General features: G+C 42.9%; 1 pseudogene; it reads right to left on the bottom strand.

The window, feature by feature from the left end:
- Positions 1–2,309: 2,309 nt before the first annotated feature.
- LOC118095571 (vomeronasal type-2 receptor 26-like) lies at positions 2,310–12,659 on the bottom strand (annotated as a pseudogene).
- Between the last annotated feature and the right edge of the window lie 899 nt (positions 12,660–13,558).

Genomic DNA, 13,558 nt, shown 5'->3' with positions numbered 1-13,558 from the left:
ATGAAAAGGTCACCTTGTTCATACCACTCATGTGGAATATGGACAGGATTATTTCCACTGCAAACAACAGTATGCACTTTGGGCACCATATTGGGAAGCAGCAGGAGAAGTAGCAGCAGCAACATCCTCATCACAAGTATCCTTCTACACATAGACTCTCCTTTGCCTCGCCACAATATTGTTACTATCACCAGCCTGACTTGAACAGGATGTATGTGGTGATAACCAACTCTGCCAATTCTGTACTTAAAAAGGCAGGTATCCACCTTCTCATTAACTTCAGCACTGCCACAAAAAAATTCATCAAAAGCTATGATTTGAAATCTAACCAATACAATGAAAAGCAAAAGATACCTCTCCTCCCTTACCTTACCTATGGAACACCGGGGTACTTTTAATCATTCCAGATTTTATTTTTTATTTCCCATTCTGCCTTCTGGAGCTTTTCCAGGTGAATTAATTACTGTAATTCTAATAATTATCGAGGAGATAATTACTTCTGCAATGTTTTTGGACTCAATGTTGCATCACCAGTAGGAGAACTGGCAAAGTAAACAAATCTGTCTCATCACAGAATCAAAGGTTAGGAAGAGACCTCCAAGGTCATATTGTCCCGTCTGCTTGTTAATGCAGGACATCCAGAACTAAAAACAAACCAATAAAAAGAAAAACACCCCACCTGTAGGCAGGCATCCATCTTTTCCCTAACAAATCCTCTATCAAAATGTGTTTATAGGTGAGCCAACTGCAACCTTTCCCCATTTTTCTAATTTCCTACTGTTAGGGGCCCTGACACTCTCTGACTCTCTGACCTCTCTGACCATCCAGAACTAAAAACAAACCAACTACCTTGACCAACTACATCGTTCCAGTGGCACCCCGTGGGGCTCAGAAGCCCAGTCATGTCACCCCTTGCCTACTGAGCTGGCAGCCCCCCACCCTTTTTCAAACATCCTCCCATTTGGCGTGTTCCCTCAGCCTCCTCTCCCCTCCCCTTGCGAGTCCTTTGGGCTACCAACCTACCCCAAAGAGAGGTAGCTCCTAACACTGCCCCACATGGAAGCATCCCCAGGTCAGCCCCAGAGGCACCATTCACCTGGGAAGCTTTTAGCCAAGGCTGTACAATCCTATGAGAGGCCGAGTTAAAAGAGGGCATTAGAGGAGAAAGGCAAGCAAAGAGGGACAGTGGCCAGTGTTGTCCGCGGCACCCCTGACCATCATTCAAGGCACCCCAGGATACCACACTGGGTGAAAACCACTGGTTCAAGACATCTCTCTCTTACTCTAGTAGGAAACATTAATTCAGAAGACTGTCAGGGTGGCCCATCTGTTTAAGGCAGTGATTGGCACTCTTATGCCGTCTAGATGTTTCTGGACCACAGCTTCCATGATCCTTGATAATAATGGTCTGTTGTAAGCTGCTGGGGGCTGTCATTCAGCAACATCTGGAGGGCCACAGATTGACTACCTCTGGTGCAAATAAAAGTGGGGAGTAGAATAAGGCTCCATGTCTATGGTGGTATATATCTGTTAGGGGTTTGTCAAGTATTAGGGACCTCTGAGTCTGGAGCAGTGTCTACGTATGGCAAGGTGAATCACTTCCTGTCTCCATTCACAGCCCCATGTCAATTGAGGTATGAGATTCCAAAAGTGTAGAAATCCAAGTTTATCCTGGGAATTCTAAAAGTCTGCAGGAGCCATAGATGCTGTGGTGTCAGGCTGCTACATTCTCCCAGGAAGGTACAGCTGTTGATCAGATAGGACTGCCTTTTCAGCCTGATGCTGGCATTCACATACTGATTGATGCCCCTCTCCACAGCGGCCCTGGATCGTTCTGCTTTATCTAATCCAACCTGCTGCAATTCATGGCTATACCACATGAACTTGATAGATACCCAGATCTCCCAAAATAGGCACAATTTGGCTTGGGGCATGGCTAAATTTCGTGCACAGCCCTGCTGGATAGACTAATGGACTCAGTGTAAGGCAGCTTCTCAAGTTCTTGTGTTCCTTTTCTTCTCTTCTCTTTGCATCCTATCATCTCCTCACCAGGAGAAGAAGAGTAAGGGAATGTGTAGGCATTCAAGTGGATGGATATCATCCATAGCTTCCTTCATACATGTAATCACAGTTCATTTACACCTCATATGAAACTATGCTGGATATCAAGAACATAAATGATAAGACAGTCTTTTTTTCCCCTCTCTCTATCTTTTCATATAACTTTATTTCCTGAAAAAACCACAGTGAAATTGCCATGCCAACATGCCTACAGAGTCTAAATACAGAAATGACAAACTAAGTGTTTTTTATATATTTCTCCGTATCAGCTGCTCTCTGTTATTCAGCTCAGGCCTCACCACAATAATGTAGCATTTAGGGGAAAATATGCAAGCCAGGAGCCCAGCACTGGAAGCCAAGATGGAGAAGATCTCCACAGCCACCATGTATTTTCCTCTGGTGCTCAAGTATGTGGGAATAAAAGAGAACCAAACACTGCAGAAGACCAGCATGCTGAAGGTGATGAACTTGGCTTCATTGAAGCTGTCAGGCAACTTCCTGGCTAAGAAGGCCACAGTCAAGCTGACAGTGGCCAGGAAGCCCATGTAGCCCAAAACACAATAGAACATGAGGACTGACCCTTCATTACATAGTAATATAATTTCTTCACTCATTGAGTGCATGTCCACATCTGGGAATGGGGGAGAGGTTGCCAGCCAGAAGACACAGATTCCCATTTGAATCACAGAGCAGGAAAGGACAATGGAATAAGCCAGTTTTTTGCCTACGCATCTCCTGATCCTGGATCCTGGCTTTGTAGCCATGAATGCCAAAACCACTGAAATAGTCTTGGCCAAGATGCTGGAGAGGGCCACAGAGAAGACAATGCCAAAAGCCGTTTGTCGAAGTGGGCAGGTTGCCTTATTAGGCATTCCAATGAACATCAAAGAGCAAAGGAAACACAAGAGGAGGGAGATGAGGAGAATGTAAGTGAGGCTTCTGTTATTGGCTTTGACGATGGCAGTGTTCCGGTGCTTAATGAAAATGCCAAGTACCACAGCTGTGATCAGAGAGAATAAAAGCGCAGAGAAAGTTGAAACCATGGCCAAAGTTTCACCAAAGCCTAAGACGTTAGGTTTCTTGGGAATGCACTGATTCTGCTTTTCATTTGGATATTGTTCTGGAGGACATCTGGCACAGGTTTCCAATCCTGAAAACAAAAAGGTTGTATGACAATTGGAAAAAATCCAGAATATGCTTAAGAGTGGGTTTTTTTAAAAAAAAAATCAGGAGGAATTCATGAGGGAAAGTTTCAAAACTTCTAGTGCAAATGCTTGTGCCCTAGATGATTTGAAGATAAAGTTATGCATGGAATTTGACATTTCATATATGGAGAAACTTTGTTTTTCGTGGTCCTCTTCCATTTTCTTAGAACCACAGATGAAATCAGAGAAATATTACAGCTGAAATCTTGGAAGCAAGAGAGGTTATTTTTGTAGGGTTGTTTTTTTTTAAATAAATAAATATCTTTTTTATTGGTTTTCTGAACACCCCCCCCCATACCCATTACATAGTTTCGTATTTACATATTTTACCATTTGTTATTTTTCTTTCATTAATACAAATCTTATTCTATAGATCGCATTTCACAATCAATCAAGTTTCACATTTGTATTGTCATATCATTCCATTTGTTGACTTCCATTCTTCCTTTGCTGTCTATTTCATTTCAAATTTATCTCGCGCATTATTCTCTCTCTATGTATAATTTTCAGATGTCGACACATTAAACCATTTGTTTCTGTTCTACTGATCTTATCTTTTTGAGTTTCATGTTAATTTTTGATTCATATTTTTGATTTCACAATATACTCCATAAATTTCTTCTATTCCCTATCAAATATTTCGTCACCTTGATCCCTAATTTTCCCTGTCAATTTAGCTATTCCTGCATATTCTATTACTTTTTGCCACCAATTTTCTGTTGTAGGTATTTGTTTTTGCTTCCAAACTTGGGCTAACAGTAGTCTTGCCCCCGTTGTGGCATATAAAAAGAATTTTTGGTCATTCTTTTTAACATCCTCTGCTACCATCCCCAACAAGAAGGCTTCAGGTCTTTTCTTAAAAGCATACTTAAAGATTTTCTTTAGTTCATTGTATATTTTCCCCCAGAATCCTTAACTTTCTTGCACATCCACCACATGTGGAAAAAAATCTCCTTCTTCTTTCCCAGAAAGAAGAAGAAAGAAAAAAAAGAGGAAAGAAAGAAAAAAGATTTTTAATAGGTTTTTAACCCTGTCCCCAAAGATCCTTGTTCTTAGAGAAAAGACAATCACTCCTATTACCTCCTCCCCAAAATTTTTTAGTGCTGTCTTCTAATAAAAATAAAAATAAAAATAAATTTTTATTCATACCCCGCCGTCCCCAGCCAAAGCCGGGCTCAGAATGGCTAACACCAAATATAAAACAACTGATTAAAATACAACTCAACAACAAGACTACATACATCAAAATTAAATTAAAAATTAAAAATGCAGCCTCATATAAAAGGGGAAAAGAAAGGGAAAATGGGGGAGGGAATCAGGTTGCCTCCAGGCCAAATGCCAGGCAGAACAACTCTGTCTTACAGGCCCTGTGGAAAGAAATCAGGTCTCGCAGGGCCCTGGTCTCAGGGGACAGAGTGTTCCACCAGGTCGGGGCCAGTGTTGAGAAGGCCCTGGTTCTAGTAGAGGGTAATCTGATTTACTTCGGGCCCGGGACCTCTAAGTTATTACTGTTTATGGACCTTAAGGTCCTCCGCGGGGCATACCAGGAGAGACGGTCCCGTAAGTACAAGGGTCCTAGGCTGTAAAGGGCTTCAAAGGTCAAAACCAGCACCTTAAATCTGACCCTGTACTCCACCGGGAGCCAGTGCAGCTGGAAGAGCACTGGGTGAATATGCTCCCATGGCAGGGACCCCATGATGAGCCTCGCTGCAGCATTCTGCACATAGCTGCCAAGTTATCCCTTTTTTAAAGGGATTTTCCCTTATGCTGAATAGGCTTCCTCGCGAGAAAAGGGAAAACTTGGCAGCTATGATTCTGCACCCACTGGAGTTTTGTCTTCAGGACAAAATGCATGTATGATATTTATGCCTTGTTGCATGGGAAACTGCATTAAACATCACGGAATGTTATATTTCATAATGTATAAAAATCAATATAGATAAAATCTTTACATTACAGATAAAGTCACATTCTCATGTTATACCCCCTAGAAGGCTAATATAATTTCTTCATAGTGGCAGTTTTTACTGAGACAGAAGGGAGATTATTCTACTATTGTTAATAGAAGAATAAGGGAAAGGGACCCCTGACTGTTAGGTCCAGTCACGGACGACTTTAGGGTTGGGGTGCTCATTTCGCTTTACTGGTCAAGGGTGCCGGCGTACAGCTTCCAGGTCATGTGGCCAGCATGACTAAGCCGCTTCTTCATAGCTGTCAAGTTTTCCCTTTTCTCGCGAGCAAGACTATTCAGCATAAGGGAATTTCCCTTTTTAAAAAGGGATAACTTGACAGCTATGCGCTTCTGGCGAACCAGAGCAGCGCACAGAAACACCGTTTACCTTCCCGCCAGAGCGGTACCTATTTATCTACTTACACTGCATGCTTTTGAACTGCTAGGCTGGCAGGAGCAGGGACCGAGCAATGGGAGCTCACCCTGTCGCAGGAATTCGAACCATCAACCTTCCGATCAGCAAGCCCCAGGCTCTGTGGTTTAACCCGCAGCGCCACCCACGTCCCATAATAGTAGAATAATACAGAGCAAATCCCATTGCCGCTTTGCTCAGAAGTTTCTACAATAACTTGTATATGCTAATATGGCATCTCTCACCCTTCTCATTTGAGAACATCCCACGAGGACATGGATCGCAATCATAACAACAAAACTTCTTGCCCTCCTTCTTTTTCTTCTCATAACCAGGAAGGCAGTTGGCATTACACAATGAAAGGGGTGGCACCTATCCAAAGAGACATGAGGAGGTTAATATTAAGAAAATGTTTCAGGGGATTTATCTAACATCAGGTGATCTATCATTAAACAGGAGGGCCAGAAATGTTAAACGTAGGAACCATATGTGCAGAGGCAGCACATACAGTGGGATAAAAAGCTACAGTTCTAAGCATCATACAAACACAAGAAGATTATAATTTTTCATACCTAGATTGATCAATGCTGCAACCATCAGATAATTCAATCTCATACTACCATTGGTTATTTGTTTTGATGGAACTGCAGCCTCATGCCCTTTACTTTAGGAATTTCACTTGATGTCGCTTTCGTGTGGTTCAAGGAGTTGGGATTTGGAAGTAGTGAATTTGTACGGGCCCTACCACTTACACCATTGGAATAAGAAGAGGCAGTGAAGATGGTGGGCAGGTGTATTGGGACGTGAACTGGCCTTATAAAACCAGATATGTGGAAATAAAATTGGTTGGGAATTCTTGTTCTCTAAAAAATCATTTTATAAAGTCTGGTATCATTTTTCAAAAAGGAATATTTCCAACATTTTTTCAAATGACCTCTTTTTTCTTCTCCTTTCTTTTAAAAAGATTTGTTAGGCAAACAATGATGAAAAGCTTTAGATTGAAAAAATTGGAAACGTTTGTTAAACTATAGCAGCTGGTTTGTGGAGGATTCAATTATTCCATATAAACTGTAGGCAATGATATTCAACACCCATCATTCCATTGAGACTGAAAACTAAATATGGGTTAACATGTCCAAAAACCTCAATTGAAAGCCTTCTCAAGCCAAATGGTAAAACCAAAGAAATAAGATATTATTAATAATATATGCAAAAGAATCTTTTCATCCTTCATATAAAAGAAAATGGGAATGGGATTTAGCAATTATTGGGGGTGGAGACGCACCTTCAGGTATTCTGGGCCATGGCCGTTTAGGGCTTTAAAGGTCAGCACCAACACTTTTAATTGTGCTTGGAAACGTACTGGGAGCCAATGTAGGTCTTTCAGGACTGGCATTATATAATCTTGGCAGCTACTCCCAGTCACCAGTCTAGCTGCTGCATTCTGGATTAGTTGCTGTTCCCGGATCACCTTCAAAGGTAGCCCCACATACAGCACGTTGCGGTAGCCCAAGCGGGAGATAACCAGAGCATGCAGCACTCTGGTGAGACAGTCTGTGGGCAGGGAGGGTCTCATCCTGCGTCCCAGATGGAGCTGGTAGACAGCTGCCCTGGACACAGAATTGAAATGTGCTCCATGGACAGCTGTGAATCCAAAATGACTCCCGGCTGCACACCTGCTCCTTCAAGGGCACAGATGCCCCATGCAGGACCAGGGAGTCCCCCCCCCCCCGCTCGCCCGCCCCCTGTCCCCCCAAAACAGTACTTCTTTCATGTCAGGATTCAGCCTCAATATGTTAGCCACCACCCATCCTCCAACCACCTCCAGGCACTCACACAGGATTCAACCTCAATCTGTTAGCCACCATCCATCCTCCAACCACTTCCAGGCACTCACACAAGACCTTCACCGCCTTCACTGGTTCCGATTTGAAAGAGAGGTAGAGCTGGGTATCATCTGTCTACTGATGAACACCCAGCCCAACCCCCCTGATGATCTCTCCCAGTGGCTTTATATAGATATTAACAAGCATGGGGGAGAGGACGGAACCTGAGGCACCCCACAAGTGAGAGCCCAGGGGTCTGAACACTCATCCCCCCCCCCCACTTTCTGGACATGGCCCAGGAGAAAGGGGCGGAACCACTGACTTTGGACCCTCGGCTGTCTAGACCCCTGGATTGTCTGACTATGTGAACTGAGATACTCCTGACTGGCCTGGCCTGGACCTTTTATACCAACTCTGCCTCCAGGCATGTACCCCACCCCCTGTGACTTGACGGGTTGGCCGGCTTCTCCCTCCACTGAGCTCTGCCATGGCTGGCAGCACAGGACTATGACAAGCAACTGGATGCCTTATTAGTAGCAGCATTATTAGTAGTGGCAGCAGTAGTTGGGCAGCACTTCCCTTTTCAAAACTACAGTGCTCCTCCACGTGTGTGCAATGATTTCCTTACCTGAGTGAAGACTCTGTGCCATTGGATTCCGTCCCCATTCATGGTGAGCTCTTTGCCAGGAGGGGCCTGAGGATCCAGCCTTCCGACTTTGACCCTAACATAGGAATTATTTGGGAAAGTGACCAGGTTTGTAATATCAAAGCCAGCTGCTAATTCTCCATGTTCATTTAATGCGATTTCATCCCCAGCACTGTTGTTGAATGAGATCCTCTGCAGCAATGAGTGGAGCTAGGTGGAAAGAGAATCAAAAGGTCTATGTAATATTGTAATAGTCTTACTAAGATAATTCATGGCATCATGAAGAGTTGGGCACGACTAAATGACTAAACAACAACAACAACAAAGATAATTTAATAGTTTTTCTGGGAGAATTTAAGATCTTTTCCTGGCTCTGTTTGTTCGAGTTACCATGGAAGCCAGACATTTTTATGCATATTATCTGATGATGAGAAACTACAGAAAGCCACAACCATAGGCACCATCTCTCTGGGGCCTTGAATTACCAGCCACTCACAAAATTTTCAATGATGGGGCCATGCTGGAAGGGCTCTGGCAGGCCCTCCTGCTGCTGTGATGGGCTCCATCGCTGCCTCCTGCAACAGCAGTGAGCTCCTACAGAGCAATGGGTGGGGTCGATGGAGCCCCTTACAGACTCTAAAGGCCATTGGGAGATGCCATAGAGAGCCCTCTGAATGGCTGGGGGGGGGAGCTGCCAGGGCTCCTCACAGTGTGTGACATCACATGCAGCACATGACATCACACACACACACCACATACCCACAATGTGGGGCGGAACATGGTGCACTTGGCCACAAGGGTCATTTCAGGCTGCTTGAGATACACCACGCTTGGGCAATTTATGCCATTAACCTCATACAACAAATTGTCTAATTCAGGGGACCCCAGAGGTTCCACAGAACACACCCAGGGGGTCTGCAGCACCACCCCCTGCTGGGGTACTCACCATAGCTGCCAAGTACCCTGTTTTCCCTGGGGAAACCCCGGGTTTTACTTACCTTTTCCCGGTGGTCCCCCGTATCACTTCGTCTCCCTTTTTCTCCGTTATTTTCTCCTGCCGGTGGCCATTTTTTTCCTTTCCGATTTGCCCTTCTATGGGCACCAAAAATGGCCGCTGCCGGCTTCAAAAGTCGCATCTACGCATGTCCGGAAGTGCATAGACGCGACTTCCGGTGTTGGCAGCAGCCATTTTTGGTGCCCATAGATGGGCGGAGCGATACCGGAAGTTGCGTCGACACACTTCCTGACATGCGTACAAGTGACTTTCGAAGCCGCCGGTGGCCATTTTTGGTGCCCATAGAAGGGCAAAGCGACACCGGAAGTTACGTCGACACAACTGCCGGTGTCACACGGCTGCCGGTCCTGGATTCTGCAGTCCGGGACTTGGAAGGTAAGGTACTCACTTATCTTGTTAATTGCACTGGGAAAACATTCCATGGATCATCCAGCCTCTGCTTGCAAGCAATACCTGCTTGCTGGCAGGGGAAAAACTTGTGAAAGAGTCACTGGATGGCAAGTGAGGTGGGAGAAATCTGACACAGTTTATTAGGGCTCTTGCAATTGGGGGGGGGGGAGAGCGCAAATGGCTTACTCCAAGGGGTGGGTTCACGTGCTTAACACACACACACACACACACACACACACACACACACACACACGTGTGTGTGTGGGGGGGTCCCTTCCTCTTTCTCTCTACATTTTAACTGAAAAGAACCTCTAATTGCTTTCAATGACTGTCCGAGATGGTTGCGGCTACTCTTGAGTAAAGGCGCTCCACTCCGTCTTGTCTTTCAGAGTTTTATTGTGCATACTATTTACAGTGCAAGAACATCAGCAAACATGACTGCTCAGTCCGTGTCAGAACCCTGCAATGGCTTCCTGCGGGTTTTCGCCCAGCATAAAAGCCTGGGCACCCCAAAGCGCTGCCCCCTGGCCCTATGGGTGGGCGTGTGCCTCAATTCAGGCGTCGGAGGGAAGGGCTGACTTCCTGGCTGCCCTGGGTCCAAAAGCCCTCCATGCTCCTCCTCCCCTATCCCTCTCTCAGAGCGGTGCTGGGGCTCTGGTACATGAGATAGCCCTCTCTCCACTCTGCTAACTTCCTCATTCCTTTCTCCGGACTCGCTGCTTGTGCCAACGCTGGGCAAGGAGCTGGTGAGGATGATTGGTGGGGGCTCTCTGTAGAGAGACCCCCCTGACAATGACTATCAAAGGACTATCCCACTGCTTGTAAGGAGGGTTTTCAGTGAATCTTGCCTTATGAGTTGGGGATTCATCTTATCTTGGAAGTCCAAAAAGGGTTCAGTGTGTTTTTAACATTTTGTTGGGAGCTGCCCAGAGTGGATGGGACAACCCAGCCAGATGGGTTGTGCATATATAAAAACATAATAAAACATCATACATTAAAAACTCCCCAGTACAAGGCATTGGCAGGGTGTCAGATCACTCTTTCCCCTAGACTGAGAGAATGGTGGAAAAAAATAAAGTGAAAAAATAAAGTGGGACAAAGTGACTTTTGCAGCTATCGTTAAAAGTTGCAAAAACAAAGAAGCATGGTATGAGTGAGGGACAAACTTTTGGAATAACATCAGGATATCAGCTCCGTGCAAGGCATGACCGATAGCAGTAACAACCGGTAAAAATAGACACAATAATTTATAAGGACAGGAAGAAACAACATGGACAGATGAAATGTCACAAACAGGAAGAACAAGGATGCATGAGAACTTCACTTGTAAACTAATAAATCATTAAATGTGTTAATACGAATAGAAGTAATCAATATTGCAGCTGCAGCTGTTTTATAAGAGATTACTATTATGACTGGAATATAATTGAAATTAACAAGATTTTGGAACGCAGAAGTAAAGTAAATCATCAAATCATCAATTACAGCAGACAGGGGGCCACCTAAATTATGTAATTGGGTATTTGAATGATTGATATTAGGAATTGTAATTTGGCATTGATATAATGAGGCTATTATTGGATCATTGTAATTGAAAACTAATAAAATTTATTACAAAAAAACTTATTGATACAGGGCTGCATTCAGATGTCTTCTAAAAGTTTTGTAGTTCTTTATTTCCTTGACATCTGAAGGGAGGGAGTTCCACAGGGTTCCTGGTTTGACAGATATATACATAGATAGATAGATAAAGATAAGTATATAGATATAGGTTTAGAAGCTGCTGGAAATGTCATAATTTGTTCATTTGTACTAAAATAAAATTTGGCTCCGCTCCAACTAAATCTCTGTCATTTTTGCATGGTAAAATCACAAATTTTATGGTCTGCTTTTTAGTATACTTAAAATCCTTTGCTACCTCACATTTTCTCCAAAAAAAGCATACAGTTATCTTTTTTTTTTAAAGCAGGGGTCCATAGCTTAGCTTTTGAAAAACAGAGGGTCCTCAGTAATTAGCTAATTGGGAACCACTGGTCTAATTAAATGCCAGTTGAAATACTGGAACAGTGCCATTTCTAAATGTTTAAAAAGCAGTGAATTTTTCGAACAATTATTAACCTTTCAAGTAGTGGCTGCCATTCTGTCATTTCTGAAAGTTTGTGTAATCTAAAGTCTGTTTAGTATAATTATAGGAAAAATAATGATTTAAGGTTAATCTTTCATGTATTTATTACCTTTAATTATTTACTTATAGATTAATGCCAACTCACATTATATATCAATACAGCACACAACACTGAATACTTTACAGGGGGAACACAGAGGAAACATTACCTGCCAAGGTTCTACATTCTGAGAAGAGAGTCTGTCTCCACCCTTTATCCTTTTGACAATGGCTTCAGATGAGTACCTAATATGTAAGGCATGTGCCAGAGCATAGACAGCATTATAGATACTGAAGCTGTGGCCGGTCATGCTCATTTCAAAAAATGGTGCAGGGAGACTCTCCAGCTTCTCCTCTCCAGTACATGTGTCTGCTGAAGCAGTGGAATCTGAAAGTGAACAACTGAATGCTTGAACCCAGAAATCGTTGATAAAACCATCTCCATCTGCCCAGGAAGGCTTTACACTCCTTAGAAAGTCTGAGAAGTCTTGAATCTCATTGGAGTGAATTGCAAAGGAGATAGCACCATGGAACATTTGTATATTAACCTTCACCATTTTTTAAAAATAATATAATATGAAATCAATTTGGGCTGTTGTAATCCACACTTTTCCTAAAGGTGGCTTCCTCTTAGATGGAGGTAATATCAGCTGAATCATATTCCTTACCTCTATGGTACTTGATAGCCATATAATAGATGTACTCTCTCCATATATAACAATTGCATTTGCTTTGCTTGACATGAAAGCTGGAGACAAAATCCTTGTTTCACTCAACATATCAACTATGTTACCAGTGAAATGCAGGTGGTTATCAGTTTTTTCTGTGAATTCTGAACAGATTCCATTCTGGAAAAGCATTGGTTCAATGACCTGTAAGAAATGTTCTCCAGCTTCATTAGCTGGAGTGATGAGCCCGACCCATTTCCATCCAAAATGCAAAAGTAACTGAATAATTCCCTTGTATTGAAGATCTTCATTGGGGACCATGCGATAGAAGGAAGCAATTTTGATTTGATCATTTGTGGCTGGTTCAAATGAACCATATGAAATCTGAAAAAGGAAAAAGCCAAACCTTTCCCAGTGGAAACAAGAATACACAACACACTCATTTATCTGAATATAAATCCTGTATATCCCACATTTACTAATATTATACAGGGCCAAACTCCATTACATAGAAACAATATTTCTCAATTATTTTTGTAGATGTCAATTCCTATTACTATGGGACTCATCACAGCTGCAGATTTGTACACAAGGATTCTCTCCAAGAGCAGGAGAGCTTTAATCCTTGCACTGCCTTCAACAATACTCCAAAGTGGAACTGGAGAATTACAAGCAATTGATCGTGTTCCTTCGGTCTATAATCTTTATAACACTTGTAGGGAGAGGCTGATGCCATAACTACTAAGATCTCTCTTGGGTGGATCTGTTGGAAATCCTGAAGGTGTCCTGAATATTATACATTTTATTCTTATGTGACCACAATAAACCATATCCTATGAAAGTAAAAGACCAGCAAAAATTAAGGCAACTAAAAAGAAGTCCAGGAATGCAGCAGAACAATACCATATTGGTTAGAATATATCCATTCCCAAATGCCAGAAAAATAACAAGAAATTTGTTTCAATTAGCCTCTGAAAGTGGACAGTACTAAACATCATCATATCTATACAGGGAGGGGATCTTATGATTTCTACGGAGAGGGACATTGTTGTCTCAAGTTATTTATGCCTCTGTAAGCCAGTTTCATCACTATGAATGGGGACTGGTATACCTCTCATGCGGCTAGGGCTGTTCTTTCAGGAACAATGTAATGTGAACCCATCAATGTGCCCCATTCATCCAAATGGAACTTTTTGAACAATCTTCCATTAAATATATTA

This window comes from Zootoca vivipara, chromosome 12, assembly GCF_965207765.1.
Source record: "Zootoca vivipara chromosome 12, rZooViv2.hap1.1, whole genome shotgun sequence".
NCBI lineage: Eukaryota > Metazoa > Chordata > Lepidosauria > Squamata > Lacertidae > Zootoca > Zootoca vivipara.
This window is presented reverse-complemented; position numbering and strand designations above follow the sequence as displayed.